Source organism: Helianthus annuus, chromosome 11 (genome assembly GCF_002127325.2).
Source record: "Helianthus annuus cultivar XRQ/B chromosome 11, HanXRQr2.0-SUNRISE, whole genome shotgun sequence".
Taxonomy (NCBI): domain Eukaryota; kingdom Viridiplantae; phylum Streptophyta; class Magnoliopsida; order Asterales; family Asteraceae; genus Helianthus; species Helianthus annuus.
The window spans coordinates 156908808-156924966 of record NC_035443.2 but is presented as its reverse complement, the minus strand read 5'-3'; the positions used below and the strand labels follow the sequence as shown (position 1 = coordinate 156924966).

Below are 16159 nucleotides of genomic sequence, written 5' to 3'. Positions count from 1 at the left end.
TCTTATCGGTATCTGATTGCCAGCATATATAATGTGGGATGACTTCCTACATCACACTTCTACCTAATAAAACAAAGTCGGAGGTAGGAGGTACGAAGGACTTGTAGGCATGGTTGTAAAATAAGGTCTCCATGGCCAAGTACTCTCTGAGTAGTCCCTATAAGGTTGGCTGCCGAGACGACTTTTTTCAACTCGGTCTAACTACTCGAAATCGATCAATCGCGGTCAACCTCGGCTAGAATTGGATCTAGCAAGTCAACTTAGGCTGAGTTTGACTTAAAAAATAATAAAACATAATTTCTATGCCTATCAAAAAAATATTAGTAAACTTTTGTAATTTGACATAAATTTATTTTACGAAAACTAATTTCTTTATAATTAACATGTCTCAGTAATCCCCCAATATTCTCCACCTAGGCCGAGCACTCTCAACTCATCAATCGACCGACTAAGGAGCGCCTAGCGACTTTTACATCCATGCTTGTAGGTGACCCTGAGCAACTTCCCAACTATTGATTGATTTTTAAAGTGTGATGTTCTGTTTAGTTTAGGCCTGGATCTTCCCACTAATGATACGTCAACAACCATTTGTAGATTATCTCCGACTTTTATATGTCTGGGTTAGAACTTCATGTTTTGCCCATGGCAAGTGATTAAGTGTTTGGTTGTTTATGATAAAATTCATAGTCTAGCTCTGTTCACATTTAAGTCTTTTGGCTTTCATAGGAGTGATTAAAAGTTGTAGGCAGTTCTTTTGTTTTTAAATGCGATCTTTGCTTAATTTTCATTTAAGTTTGGGAGTGTAATTTTAGATACTATTTTAGTTGTTGGGAGCATATCATATGCTAGGAGAAAAAAACAAAGTTCAAAGACACACAAGTATATATATTAAAGGAATATTGGATTTAATAATCCCAACTACTCGTCGTTAGCCGCCAACAGTCCTAATTTCAAAAATAACCACTCATAGTCACAACTATTAACATATTGGCCATCAATGGATCCTGACTAACAGAACCCTAACGCCGTTAGTGTCCGCTCGCCGGAAAAACATTTTTGGCCGGAAAACTCATTTTTGGCGGGAAAACTAAACATTTTTTGTCTCTAACCTTTTCGTAACTGTATTACGAACCTTTAGGAACCTTATTCTAGTAAAATCCCCAATTATTGAATTCGCCGGAAAACTTATTTTTGGCCGGAAAACTCAACATTTTGGCCCGAAAACTCAACTTTTTGGCCGGAAATCTCAACATTTTCGTCGCAAACCTCTTTGTAACCTTAGATCGGACCATTAGAAACCTTTTTCTCACCACAAAAACGGTTTTTTGGCGACCGGAGACAAACGGCGTTACAGTTCTGTTAGTCAGGGTCCATTGGTGGCCAATATGTCAATAGTTAGGACAGCCGGTGGTTATTTTTGAAGTTAGAACTGTTGGCGGCCAACGACGAATAATTGAGATTATTAAAATCCAATATTCCTATATTAAACGACTGTGTAAACACATTTTCCAAATGCTATGAACAATAAATATGTTACAATCAAACATCAATTGATGTAGTTTGCAATCAAAGACGTTTCAAATGTTCCCCATTTTGTCCTTCCATGAAATCATTTCAATCAAATATTTTCATAAGAAAACAGCTATGTTGATACACTTTATGTGGACGCGACTCGGCTCGGTTCGACTCGGCTCGGTTCGACTTGGTTTCGACACGGTTAGGTCCGGCTCAAGCCCGATGTCACGACATTCCTCCGTCGTGCGCCCCAGAGTTCGAGCCACGAACCAGTCCCGTTTACACATCATCAGGACATCATCATGATGATGTCATGATGATGTCACAAGCTTTGAGTTGGTGAAAATTGTCAACAAAACACACTGTTGAACCAATCAACATGTAACTTGAGCCTAATCCTCTTCTGGGCCAATCACATACATCATGGGCCGAAAGTTACATTGGGCTTTGAAACCTAAACTTGGGCCAAATACAAACGACGAAACACTTCCGAATTTGAAATGGTTTTCGACGAAACACTTCTGTTTCGTTGACTTTGTGTGTTTCGCGGAGGATTATTTATGTTTCGTCGAGTCTGTGTCTGTGTTTAGTATATATAGCTCTCATTTGTTTCTGTGTGAAATTTGGACGAGATACGAGAGCTGTGAGACTTTGAGAGAGAGTCTTAAACATTGTTTGTATATGTTTGTATCCGTTCTCATCCCTAATCAATAGATATTGAATCTTTTGGTTACGCGTGTTCTTATTGTTAACTTTGTTTGGTTTGCACCGTCACGGGGATTCCGCACCCGTTACCGTGTTCTTGATAAACAAGGATAGGTTTTCGTTATCGATCCACCGGAAAAACGGGACCTACAATTGGTATCAGAGCATTGACTCTTTTCCTTGTTTAAAACCAAACATTGTGTTGTTTGAAACAAGTGTGTTCATTTTTTTAGAAATTTTTCTTATTTTGAAAAATTCATATTTTCTGAAAAATAAGTTTAAAATCAGTGTTTATCCTATTGTTTTGCTAAAAGTTTGTTCAAAAACCTTGTTTGTTTGAATGTTTACATGTTACTAGTGGGTTTTTGTTGAAAGTTTTAAGCAAAATAGTGTTCGGAAAATTTCTCCGGTGAAAGTTTGGCTGGAAACTTCATCGAGTTCGTCTCGAGTTCGTCTGATATTCATAGTGTTCTTCATTGTCTTCAAACTATTCTTCATATAAAAATTTGCGTTTGATCCTTATATGTATTTAAAATTATTGTGTTTGTGATTAAAATAATATTGTTTGAAAATTGTGACATAAAAGTATCGTGAGTCTTGAAAGTTGGTAAAAGCAACGTATGGGAGTGTGTAAAAGTAGGGAGTGTGTAAAAGTAAGGTGATGGTTTGAAAAAGGAGTTTAATGTGTCAGGAGGATAAGACTACATGGTATGGTGATGGACCATCCTTGGAGGATGATCCGCCACGTAGGCGCCACATCATAGTCCTCCCAAGGATGGATCATCCTCCAAAACTAGGGGGCATGGGAGGATGGTCCTAGTCATCATCCTCCACCACTTTTATATATTTTTTTTTTAAATCTCCATCTTTTTTTAAACATTTAACAAATAAAGTAATAAAATATTTTAATTAATATTATAAAACATTACATAAACATAAAAAAAAATTAAACTTAAAAAAAATAAACTAAAAAAAACATAAACTTAAAAACCTAAAGTTAAAAAAAAAAACGTAAAAATATCCTAACATACTAAAATAAGCTACTAGTCGTCGTCTTCCATGTGGTGGGCGGGTTCGTTTTCAGCGTTGTTCCAAATATGCTCCACCAAGTCCGCTTGTAGGTTGTGATGTGTGTACTCGTTACGTAGAGCGAAGGCGTTCAAATCTTGTTCTTGCTCACTGGAACAAAATTTCCAGTAGACGCGTTTTCGTCGTAATCACATATCGCTCTCCCTTCGTCTTCAATGATCATGTTATGAAGGATGATACAAGCGTACATAATGTGTCGTAACCTCCTTGGTGTTTGCGAACGTGCTGGAATAGAAATGATGTGCCATTTTTTTTGTAGAACACCAAAAGCCCGTTCAATATCTTTTCTTGCGCCCTCCTGAAACTTTGCAAATTTTTTCCTTTTGTCGTCGGTCGGGTGCGGGACAGTTTTAACAATTGTCGAGTACGTTGGGTATATCCCATCGGCTAGGTAGTAACCTCGCCTGTACTCCACCCCTGAAACCGTAAAGCTTGTGTCTGGACCTGTACCCGCCACTACATCATCAAAAATCTGTGACTGGTATATGATGTTGAGGTCGTTGAGTGAACCAGGTAGACCAAAAAAAGCATGCCATATCCAGAGATCCTGTGACGCAACAGCCTCTAGAATGATAGTCGGATGTCCCTGATCTCCCCTAGTATACTGACCTTGCCATGCAACCGGGCAGTTCTGCCACTGCCAGTGCATGCAATCAATGCTCCCGAGCATTCCTGGGAAACCATGTCTCTGTTCGTGGGCTTGATATAATTTTTGAACGTCGTTTACGTTCGGTTTCCGCAGGTATCGCTTGCTATACAATTTGACAACCCATTGGCAAAACTTGTATAAACATCGACGTGCGGTTCTTTCAGACATCCTAATGTACTCGTCTAATGCATCTGGTGCGTAACCGTACGCAAGTTGGCGAATGGCCGACGTACATTTTTGTAAATTGCTGAAACCCCTTTGACCCCTAGCATCGTTTCGCAATGTAAAAAACGGATCAGACTGGGCCATGTCGCCTGCAATACGTAAGAACAGTCGACGACTCATGCGGAAACGACGTCGAAAAATCTCGGCTGGGTACACGGGTTCGTCGGCAAAATAATCGGCTACTAGTTTATCGTGGCCGGCTATAAATTTAAAACCAAAAATAAATGAAACTAATTAAAACATACATTTTAAAATCTACAAAAAACATAAGGAAAAAAAAATTAGAATACCTTCTTGGTCTCGATTATATTTTGCTCGTCTGGTTAGCGGTTGGGACGACCCTTCATAATCATGTTGTGCATAATAACATCCTCTTCCGAAGATGATGAATACCACTCGGACGAAGACGATGAAGACATAGACGAAATTGAAGAAATGGAAGAAACGGGTGAAGCCATGGTAATTTTTTTAGCGAGAGATGGGGTGGAAGCGGGTAAAAAATGATACAAAATATTATGAGTTTTTATAAAAAGGGAAGAGTGGTTTATAAAATGTGAGAGAGATGGGGTGGTAGTGGGTGAAAAGTTGTGAAAATTGAGGTTAAAGAAGTGAGTATTTATAAAAATGGAAGTGAAATGGGTGTAATTTAAAAAAGTAGCCGTTGAAAAGTTTTTTTTTTTATTAATATCAACGGTCAAATGAAGGGGGGCCCACCTTATTCGCACCGTCGCCAACGGCAATATTCGGACGGACAGGACGACGACGGTAGGGGGCGGCACGGTGTTTGGACCGTCGCCGACCCGCGACGGCCCGGGGCCGACCCCCATACCGTATAGCCTAAGGATACTTTGAAAATTGTCGCCAACTCTTGTGAATCTTATCTCTTTGGTTTCCTCATAAGTCAGATTTTGTCAAAACAGGCTTTATTAATCAAAATTGTTTCATTTAACTAGGTTTGGTCGAAATGGATCTTTAAAATTGAGTTTCGTCGCACCTTTTTCTAATTGAGTTTCGTCACAGAACATTCAAATTTAGTCAGTTTCGTCGTTCTTTAACTCAACATTTCAGTTTCGTCGCCAAGACAGAACATCTGTTTCGTCGGTTAACAAAACCTCACTCAGTTTCCTCGCACAAAAAAAAAAAAAACAAATTGTGTTTCGTCGATCTACACTTAACACAAATTACATCCTGTTTCATCGATCCTTTACTCCATCACAGTTTCGTCGACCTTCAATCTTCATTCACTTTCGTCGCACCAAAAAGTCCATCAGTTTCATCGATCATAACTCATCTTTTGTTTCATCGATCATATCTATCATTCACTTTCGTCACAGACCAAAAAATATTTCAGTTTCGTCGTTTACTTTAATCATCCAGTTTCGTCGGACTTTAACCAATTTGTGTTTCGTCGGACCTTCAACTTTCTTTTTTGTCGATAACATCATCTTTGAATTTCGTCGCCATTTATGGGTAGGCTGTGGATGTTGTATGTCGGCTGAAATAAGGAAGTGTGAAGAGGGAATACAGGGTTGTCGGCTGAGGTTGTATTACAGAGGAGAAGATGACAAAGATGAAGTTGGCGGCTGTAAACTAATAGTCGCATAGGTTATATCTCCTTTGTTTCTATTGGGCCTATTCTTTATCAGGTATATTTTTCTTTGGGCCACGTTGGTAATTCTTTGGAGCATACACCTCTAGGGCCCACATGATCATAAAAGAATTTGGGAGAGAATGATTTCAACGGATGAAATCCATGATACATGTAGTCTCAATGTATTAAATGGTTTGAGCATGGAATGTTTATTAGGGGCCCGCCTGGTGTGTTCATATATGCTTATTTGATGATTTTCGTTTGGGCCTGTGCTAGAGTCTAGCAAGATAAAATCCAACAAGTTAGACAATTCATTGAAGGTACCAGGCATTAAAATGAAAGCTATGTTGAAACGTCAACTTTAGTGACCAAGTTTGAAATCAATTTCAAAAAATTAATCGAAAAAGGTTGATGCCATTAATTCTTTTAGAAAGTGGGCAAATTATATGTTTTAACATATAGATGGATTAATTCTCATAGGGTCGGGTGTTCATCAAGTTGTTTTGAATCGCGCTTCTAAATATCACGGTTTCGTCAAAAAGGAATTTTTCACTTCTATACACCAATCATGAGTTGCACAAGTCCGTGGGATTGGAGTATGGACCCACAACCAGTTCAAAAACCGACTTCGATGGCTGAATATTTAGCGAGTACCATACCTCGACAACAACGGTCAATAAGTGCAAGTCAATGGGCTTTGGTGTCGAATCAAAATCAAAACATACAGAATCTTTTGGTAGCAAGAGGAGAAGGAAATGCAGCTACTAGAAAGACACGTCATGATCTGTTCAAGAAGAAATTCGAATCATTTCATTTCTTGGAGAATGAAACCCTAAATGATATAACTACTCGTTACTATCATTTGATGAGTGAAATGTATTATTTTGGTGTTCTTGCATCTCAACAGGAAATGGTAGCACGGTTTGCTGATGCTCTACCTCCAAAGTGGAGCCCATTCATTGAGCTTTTAAAGCATACGGGCGTTCTAGATGCTGTCAATGTTAATATTTATGAATTCATTCAGAAGTTGGAGCACAAGAACGAAGAGGAAATTCAGAAAGCTAAAAGGATTGCACCTACTCAAAACACCAAAATGTATCTTGCAGGTTTTAACCAGTTAGCTAGTTCCAGTTCAGCTCAGCAACTGAAGTTACAAACGGCGTTTATGTCAAATACAAGCTCTTTTCCGTTTCCACAATCAGCTCCACCTCCGGTTTTCGATCCATGTGCCTATCTACCTCCACCGCATGTTATTGCTCAAGCTCACGCCCTTTCAAAACCTCAACTCGATCCGAGTGCCTCGCTCCCTAAACCCCAACCTCAACCTCAAGTTTCCACAACACAACCTCAATTCGATCCAAGTGTCGATTGTGGTCCGGCCATACAGTTGGGAAACGATGATCAAACAAGAACTGCGTTTTATGCTGAAATTGTCAAGAATGTCAATGATGGTGAATCTTCGGGAAATGATGACAGTTCAGGATATAGTGGCAGTACTGATGAAGATGGCTCAGGTGTGAGTGATTGCAGTTCAGAATCGGACGTTCAGGATGGAATGGATTCTGAAGCTGATAGTTTGTCAAATGATGCCAAGGAGATGAAATGTCAAAAATCTGACTTAATCAAGAAAGTTGATGCTACATCAGAAGGAAGAAATGGAGAAGATTCTCACTGAAGATGGATATTTCTCTAGTGAGACTACCTTTATGGCTAATGTCACAGCTTCTACAAGTCAAGTACAATCTAAAAATCCTAGCATATGTAGTGATTTTGCTGATATGAAACTTAAATGTGCTGAATCGAAACGTGAATCTGAAACGGTTCATAGTCACAATCAGAGTTTGGTTATTGAACTGTCAAAGTGCAAAGAGGCAAATATGGCTTTAGTTCGAAATGAAAAGGAATTTAAATCTGTAATTGAAACCTTAAAGAAAAGTGTTTCCGAAGTGAACAAAGTTGTTTATCATAAACAAGTTAGTATTAACGATTACATTAAAATTGTTGAGGAAACCAAAAGGGAACTAGCCATTGCCAAATGCGAGCATCATGTTATCAAGCAAAAATTGGAGAGTTTTTCTAACTCCCGATTTGTGCTCGATCACATAATTGACGTTCAACAACTGAAAGGGAACGTGAAAGGCGTAGCGTATAAGGCGTGTCCACCCCCTTTGAGACACAACTATACCAAGCTGCCCGATGAAGAGGATATGCCTCGGTTTAAACCCAGTGTGCCTCTTGATTATGAGGAAGTTACTACTGGCCTAGGGTTCAAACCGGACAATTCATCGGAGGGATCATCTAATAACAAAGAAAAGTCATCATGTGCTTCAAATCAAAGTCCTCCAACCATTGAGGACTATGATTTTTCAGATGATGAATCAGATGTAAGTGACCAGGATGAATCACTTGATGAGACGAAAGGAGTAGAAATTCCAATTGAGAATCATATTCTGTGTGATCCTCCTACTCCTACTGTGCAACCTGTTGCCAAGCAAGTGATAGATCCTGTCAAGAATGTCAAGGATGACAAAGAATGTGTGTTTGCTGTTAAGAGCAATAACGTGTTGTATACTTTGGTCGGTGACGCTAAAATTTATTCGGACAATGATTTTCCAATTAAAAATGTCAATCCATCTTTGATTGATAAAGTTTTTAAAGACAACACGAAAAAATTTTTGGAAAAGACCATCCCCGGAGTTGTGGTAACACAATGTGATCCAATTCCAAAAGCTGAAATCAGGAAACAATTCGGAAATCATAAATCACCGACAAAACAACAACCTATTGCTGCTAAGGGCAAACAACCAGTTCAACGAGCTCAAAGGCCTAACGTTTCTAAATCAAAATTTGAAATAAAAGGAGCTCGTTATCAGAAGAAAAACAGTAATGTCAAATTTGTAGCATCAAAGGGTACGGATAAAATTGAGACTTTTGAAAACAAATCAAACACAGATTTTGTACAACAAGTCAAGATTTTGAAACGTAATAGCGATAACAATTACACCCAACACACAAACGGGTGTGATGAAAGAGCAAGTACCTCAGGTTCTACAGGTTCGACATCTGCTAGTCGATCAAATTCTCCTAAGTTTGTTGAAAGGAGAACGTGTTTTAAATGTGGGAAGTTTGGGCACATCATTAAAGACTGCACAAACTCGCCCAAACAAAATTTTGTTGAAAGAACCCCTTCTGAACAAGGTCACTCACAACGTCGTCCTGTTTCTCCAAAACATGATAAAAGAACTGTTAAGGAAAAAAAACGAAACAACGACGTCATAACATCAAAGCTGTTGAAAAAGGCTTTAAAATCTGAAGTCAAAACGGTTAAAAGGAAACCTAGTTTGTCACAACCATTAAAACCAGAAATTATACATAATACACAATCTGGTAAACAAAAACAAGCTTGGAGACCTAAATCAGGTGAAAGTTCAGGGGGAGGTGCGGTGTTTGAAAATCTTCAAGAAATTGAAATTACATTTCTTGATTCTCAGGGGCAACCCAAGTCAATGAAGGCTTGGGTCCCCCTCTCCAACTAATCTCTGAGTGAGTGTGCAGGAAGTTCCAGGAGGAACTATCGATAGTCATAGGATTATTGATAGTGGAATGTCCTTGCACAAGATAGGCGACAGAAGAAATTGTTGCCTTTGTTGGAGAGAAAAAGAAAAGAAGACAAAAGTGTGTTTGTTGAAAGAAATTGATAACTTCGAGAAAATGCAAATCATTCCAAAAGTTTGATTGTAAAAGGATTTGATCGGGTCCCCAGGATAGATTCAAACAAAATGTACACACCTGCAGCACGTCTGATGTTCAAAATCAACAAGATGAACGTGCAGTGTACATTTCTTCGCGGTGTAATTGAAGAAAATGTGTTTTTTTGAACAAACCAACCAGGTGTGCGGATGCCTTGGCGTGGATTGAACAACCGCACACTACTTCTCAAAGAGAAAGACAAAGACCTTCGCTGGTGCAATGTGGAAAACCAGCTGAACCCAAAGGTTGATGATCTTGTTGCTGTGAAGAGCTTTTCTCGGATTCATCGAAGTAGCTGCAAATTCGACCTTGAAATCCACACTGGGTGGATGTCCAGTTTGGGAGAGCACTCAGATTCCTTGCAATGCACGAAGCAGTTGCAAGATACGGTTTTCAATTTCTAATCTCTCCTATGCTTATCGATATTTAAGCTCCTTTATGAATTATTATCATCTCGTACAGCACTATTTTGCCTGACACGTTGATCTCGAATATCACCTCACATGTGATTGTTTTACTATGAAACTAGTCAATGTTGTCTTGGTCCGCACCGCTCACCGACATGGCAACTGATTTTTCCAAAATTCGATAAATCATTTCTGATTCAAAATTAATTTTGGTAAACGGCATTGAGGTAAAACATGAGTTAATCCGACATCGGAAAATCATTTTTGTAAATATTTGTTTGTGTTTTCTTAATTTATCATAGTTTCTTGATTTTAGGGGGAGTAAATCCAAAATTTGAAAAATCCAAAAACATCAAAAAATTTAAAAACATAAAAACAATAGAAAAACAAAAATGAGTTTCCTAGCGAGAAAAACAGAAAATGATAGTAGATCAGTGGTCTGTCTAAACCTCTCTAAATCGTAAATGAAAAACGATAAGCAGCTCTATATAAGATGTATCAGTAGGCTCACAATCATTTTAAAGTGTGCAGCGTGATATAAACCTTGACCAGGTGGGAACCATTCATTGGCATATGGTCTTAGTACCGAAATTTCGTTTGAGAGATTGCCGAGGTTCTGAGATATTCGGTCTTTATGCTGCTTATCATCTGGGTATCATGGTTGTATCTTTTACCGAAAAATAACGGGGACGCAAGTCTAGATCTTCCATGATACTATACATACGTGTACATATAGCATTCGACTTCAATAAGTGATCGACAATCACATGTCCCTCAAAATAAGTGATATTATATCACATTTATCCAGGAGTTAAGTTGGTCTCTCTGCTGTACGAAAGTACTGACCTGTTCACGGACTTGCTCCTGTGCCCTCATGCATATGAAAATCAAGTTCCTCATCAATAAGTGATTCTATCACATAGGGCTTGTTTTTCAATCAAAAGAAGTGAGAATCTCACATCATATACGGTCAAACAGATGATAATCGGTATACTCACCGGTAAGATGAACTCTCGTGCATGGCTTAATACGGGAATGTGTCGTGTGTGGATGAACACCGATCGGTAAGTATAAATCATACCTTAACGTATCCCCTAAACATGATTACATCTGATAAGTTGAGCTTATATGGACAACAATACCGATAATCGTTATAGGATGCTTATCTAAATGTTAACTAATTGAACAACAAGAGCGTTTTGGTATGACCGTACACTGATATGATTCTCTTACCCTCGAAACTCGTAAAAAGAATGTCTGTAAATATTTATTTACTGCTTTTAGTTTTTGCATCTTTGTATATATTTACTTATTGTTTTCCGTCTTTACTTTTGAAAAATGAAAATTCCAAAAAGATTTTAGGTGTGTTTTAATATAAACTTTATAAAATTCAAAAAGATTTTACTTCTAGTTTATTTTTGATTGACCGATGTTGGAACTCGAGTCTATCCTAACCCAAAATCCTGATTTTAAGCCAGAAAACAATTGCATCTTCATAAATGGTCGAAGTTAACAAATCTTGAAAGTTAAAGGATTAAAATTGATCATTTTTTTTAAACTTTCAAACTGTTGTCGGTCGGTGTTTGATTGAGAAATAGTCATACATGTGTCATTTGTTTAAATGTTAACTATATTCCAAGCAGTTGTTCTCATTATGCGTTTAGATTTCTTGCATGTATAGATGCTAAAGGCGAGGAGAACATGTTCGATGACAAGCTTCGGAATGAAGACACGACGCGAAGGCACTCAAAAGATAATGATGATAGAGTTGCCGCTGACCACTCATCAACACCACAAGGATCTAAAGAATTAACGATCAAAAGATTCACGAGCATGACCCAAAGGAGAGTTCATTCTAAGGGGGAGTTTGTTAACACACTTCCAAATGAAAAGGGGAGTTTGTTGATACACTTTCTTCTTACGACGCGTGAAGACTTTGAAGATCCTCCGACATGAAAGTCACAGAAGACGAACAATCACAGAAGACGAACCATCACGAGTAGCGTCCAAGGGGGAGTTTGTTGATACACTTTATGTGGACGCGACTCGGCTCGGTTCGACTTGGTTTCGACACGGTTAGGTCTGGCTCAAGCCCGACGTCACGAAATTCCTCCGTCGTGCGCCCCAGAGTTCGACACGCGAAGCACGGAGAGCCGCGAACCAGTCCCGTTTACACATCATCATGATGATGTCATGATGATGTCACAAGCTTTGAATTGGTGAAAATTGTCAATGAAACACACTGTTGAACCAATCAACATGTAAGTTGAGCCTAATCCTCTTCTGGGCCAATCACATACATCATGGGCCGAAACTTACATTGGGCTTTGAAACCTAAACTTGGGCCAAATACAAACGACGAAACACTTCTGAATTTGAAATGGTTGTCGACGAAACACTTCTGTTTCGTCGACTTTGTGTGTTTCGCCGAGGATTATTTCTGTTTCGTCGAGTCTGTGTCTGTGTTTAGTATATATAGCTCTCATTTGTTTCTGTGTGAAATTTGGACGAGACACGAGGGCCGTGAGACTTTGAGAGAGAGTCTTAAACATTGTTTGTATATGTTTGTATCCGTTCTCATCCCTAATCAATAGATATTGAATCTTTTGGTTACGCGTGTTCTTATAGTTAACTTTGTTTGGTTTGCACCGTCACGGGGATTCCTCACCCGTTACCGTGTTCTTGATAAACAAGGATAGGTTTTCGTTATCGATCCACCGGAAAAACGGGAGCTACAAGCTAGTCTCCAATTGATCTTCGATTTCAGTTCTTGGATGATCTAACTGTAAATGGCATGTCTCTTCAAAGAGAGCAGCAGACTAGAGAGTAGTTGGGAACCACCTTGAAAGAGGTTGATCTTCAGACATTATGTCACAACATTTTGCAGCAACATCAGAATTTCTATTTGCTTTTTGTGCAGATGAATCTTGAAGATCTTGTGATGATGACTCCTGCGTCTCTTTGGTCGTCACCGGTTAGCTAGCCTTTTCATGTTGCAAAGTTAACTCTTTCCTCGTATTTGGTAACTCTGTTAACATTGTCATCGGCTTAGATTTCTTGCTTTTAGAAGCCGTCATTTCCTTACATTGCAAACCCATGACAGCTGATTATACCATTTGTAAGTGCAGTTCCTGCCGGGTGCCGGGTAACTGTGCTTTATCAATTCTGGTCTACCGTCAACAAAGTTAAAGCAAAGTCAAGAATTTAGAAGCGTAATCAGTTCCGAGTTTATGATGTTAAACTCGGAATGTTGATTATTATTGTTGTCCGAATTATTTGTTTTGTAAGTATAAAGTAAAAAAACTAATTATTTTTACATTTTCACATAAACCATGAAAAAAAATGTAACTATTACTTACAAACTTATATGTGTAAAAAAAAATTATTTATTTATGTCATCCCTAATACACGTATTTGCATTTAACGCATACGTCGAAATGGTAGATATGTAACGTATGTAATACCACATGAATAATTTATTTGGAAATACATAATAAATCAATTATGATGTACACAATTTATTAATCATGTGAAATCCATAAGAGAGAAATCAGCGAAAAAATATGTTTTATAAAACTCACATAGTTGCCTTAGTTTTTATGTCTTATTTTTATCTTACATGCATTATAGTTGTGAAAAAAAAAGTTGTGATGTATAACACAGTTTGTATTTGTTCAACAATACAACCGTACACTCTGCTACTAGCATAAAAGTAAACACAAAAAATGTGAGATAGTATTTATATCTTTCATTTTAGAAAGAAGTCTTTCAAATTCAAAATAACACATTTATTAGCAGTATTACTTCTAAATTCGTTTTAATGATTTATAATTTTGTATAGATTTTATGGGTTTTATTAAGAATAAAGAGTAGATTATTGTCAACTAGATTTATTATAACAATTATTGTTGTCCACACCATCACCTTTTCTACCACGGATCCTCTTCGGATACGCCGGTAAGAACACGCCGGTTCCACTGCTTGCCTCCTCCGGCAGACATGATGGTTCGATCATCGGAATGTTCACAAAGCCACCATGATCAATTGTCATCTAAAACAAATGAAAGAGAAATGATTGTATTTTTTATAAAATAAAAAAAAATTAAAAATAAACTAAATTTAGTACAGAAATTAATAAAGAGACCCGAAAGTTAATCGGATCCAAAGCATCAAACAGTTGTAGCGGACGAGCCATGGTGTAGTCTACAGTATTACGAAAAGCTAATCCACAACATCCATCACCAATTCCGCGGTGAAAACGGTAGTAGGGGTACCACCGCGCGTCCATGTCCCAATGCGCTGGTTGATTAAAAAATAATTAATGATCAACCCATGCACAATTTTCTAAAAGAAATGAATAAATTAATTAAAGAACAATAAAAAAATTATACCAGATTGGTGGTGGGTGGTAGTGCGGCAAAACTGGCAAAACTAGCAAAATTGTTGCCAGACTGGTAACGATGGTGGGGTAGGTATCCTCCACCATCGTTAACAGCGAAAAGGTTAGGGTAGTAAAAGAAGCTGTTGAAAAAAAGCATCATTTTGAAGTAGAGCCTGCCAAATATCAGATCATTAGTTGAAAATTTTTATAAAATTCCAAGGATACCTAGGGGGCAAAACCGGCGATTTGGTAAAATTTCTGGTCAAATAGATCATTTTTTGGTACAAGATCAGGTTGATCGAGAAAACATTTTTGTCTGTTTTTTATATATACCAGGTGTCAATTATGGTTGCTTTACTTCAATATAATTGTATTTAATTTCAATAAAATGATTTTAGAAGGTTTTATGCTTTGATAACTGAATACACTTTTGGCGACGTTTGCTTTACAAAACTTCATGTTATTTGCCTATTTGACTTGTTAGAGATAAATCATAACCGGAATCATCCTATTCTAGGATCAATAAAATGAAAATGGGTTGAACGGTTCCAAAGTATACATAGGGGTTTACAGAGTCCTAAGTTTATTTTCCGAAATCATAGAATTACTATTTTCATAAATATAGATTTTGCAGTCCTATTTAATGTTTTATTTATTTGAAAAATTCTTAAAACTTAGATGAACTAGGCAGTATATTAAGATAACCTTTCCCAGCACGCACACAAAGAAGGCCCTTCCTTCCAATGACGATCCTCTCCATAATCATCAACCAAAATTCTCCGAAAATTTACGACCTTTAAGACCTCTGTACTTGGAGAAGGCGAGATACCTGTGACAGGTGCAAAAAAGATGCAAGAAATACATTTTAATATCTTATTATCTTAGAAAGAACAAAAGAAGACTTTAACACAATCAAAGCCCAACATATTCAGTATTTATTTCAGGATAACAATTTCAGCACGTAACTTTCGAATATAAATAAGTTGACGATGAACAAAAACCACTAGGTACCAAACAGCTGAATAATTTAACAGAATTATAATATATATAAAGATACATTTTGTTGGATTTTTATTTCTCCTAATCTGAATAAGTCAACATCAAAATAACTTGCTTTTAATAAGAATGGTTAATATAATCAGAAAATTAACCAGGTATGAAATAAAAGTGGATGTTAACATTCAAAATACATATTCATAATCTAAAAAACAATATAACATAATGATATGAAAATATTGATTTGACCATACCTATGAAGAATCAACATGTTATGATCCGATCCACATAGAGCAAAGAGAGATCGATGTGTACAGTGAGCGGACTGATGGCTAACGCACAAGTCAGATATAAAAAAATGATCAGAACACGTTCAACCCAGAAAATACACAATTCAAATATGAAAAAAAAAAAGATCAAAACACGTTCAAACCAGAAAATACACAGATCAACGGCTTTTAGAAAGGATCAATGTATAATCAAACATCAAAAGGAAAACAACTTACAAAAACAGAGAATCAGATCTCTCGATCATCTTGCCCTGAGGTTACTGTATTAGAGCAGGGGGAGGCGTCCGTATATGTAGTAGACAACACTGAGAAAACCCTAATCTGAATTTTAATTCTGAACTAAAAGAAAAAAAATATACGTTTGTTGACTAGGGTCCAAAAGGTTGTCCACAGCAGTTGCTCATCAATAGGGGGGCAGGGGTTTGTTTTTAATAGGCTAGGGTTTGCTATTCAGAAAGGGGTAGCGGCGCAGCTTGTTGCTCGCTTACCTGCTATATTGATGTAACTCGGCCAGTATTTTATATATTACATATTTTGCTTTGTAAAAAAAATTCTTAATTT

The 16159-nt window shown here is 37.5% G+C and overlaps 1 long non-coding RNA gene across 1 annotated transcript; it reads right to left on the bottom strand.

The window, feature by feature from the left end:
* Positions 1-15085: 15085 nt before the first annotated feature.
* LOC110881298 lies at positions 15086-15888 on the bottom strand. Its single transcript, XR_002559679.2, has 3 exons — positions 15815-15888; positions 15563-15640; positions 15086-15141 (listed from the first exon to the last, which is right to left on the bottom strand). It is a non-coding gene; the product is annotated as an uncharacterized LOC110881298 (long non-coding RNA).
* Positions 15889-16159: the final 271 nt, after the last annotated feature.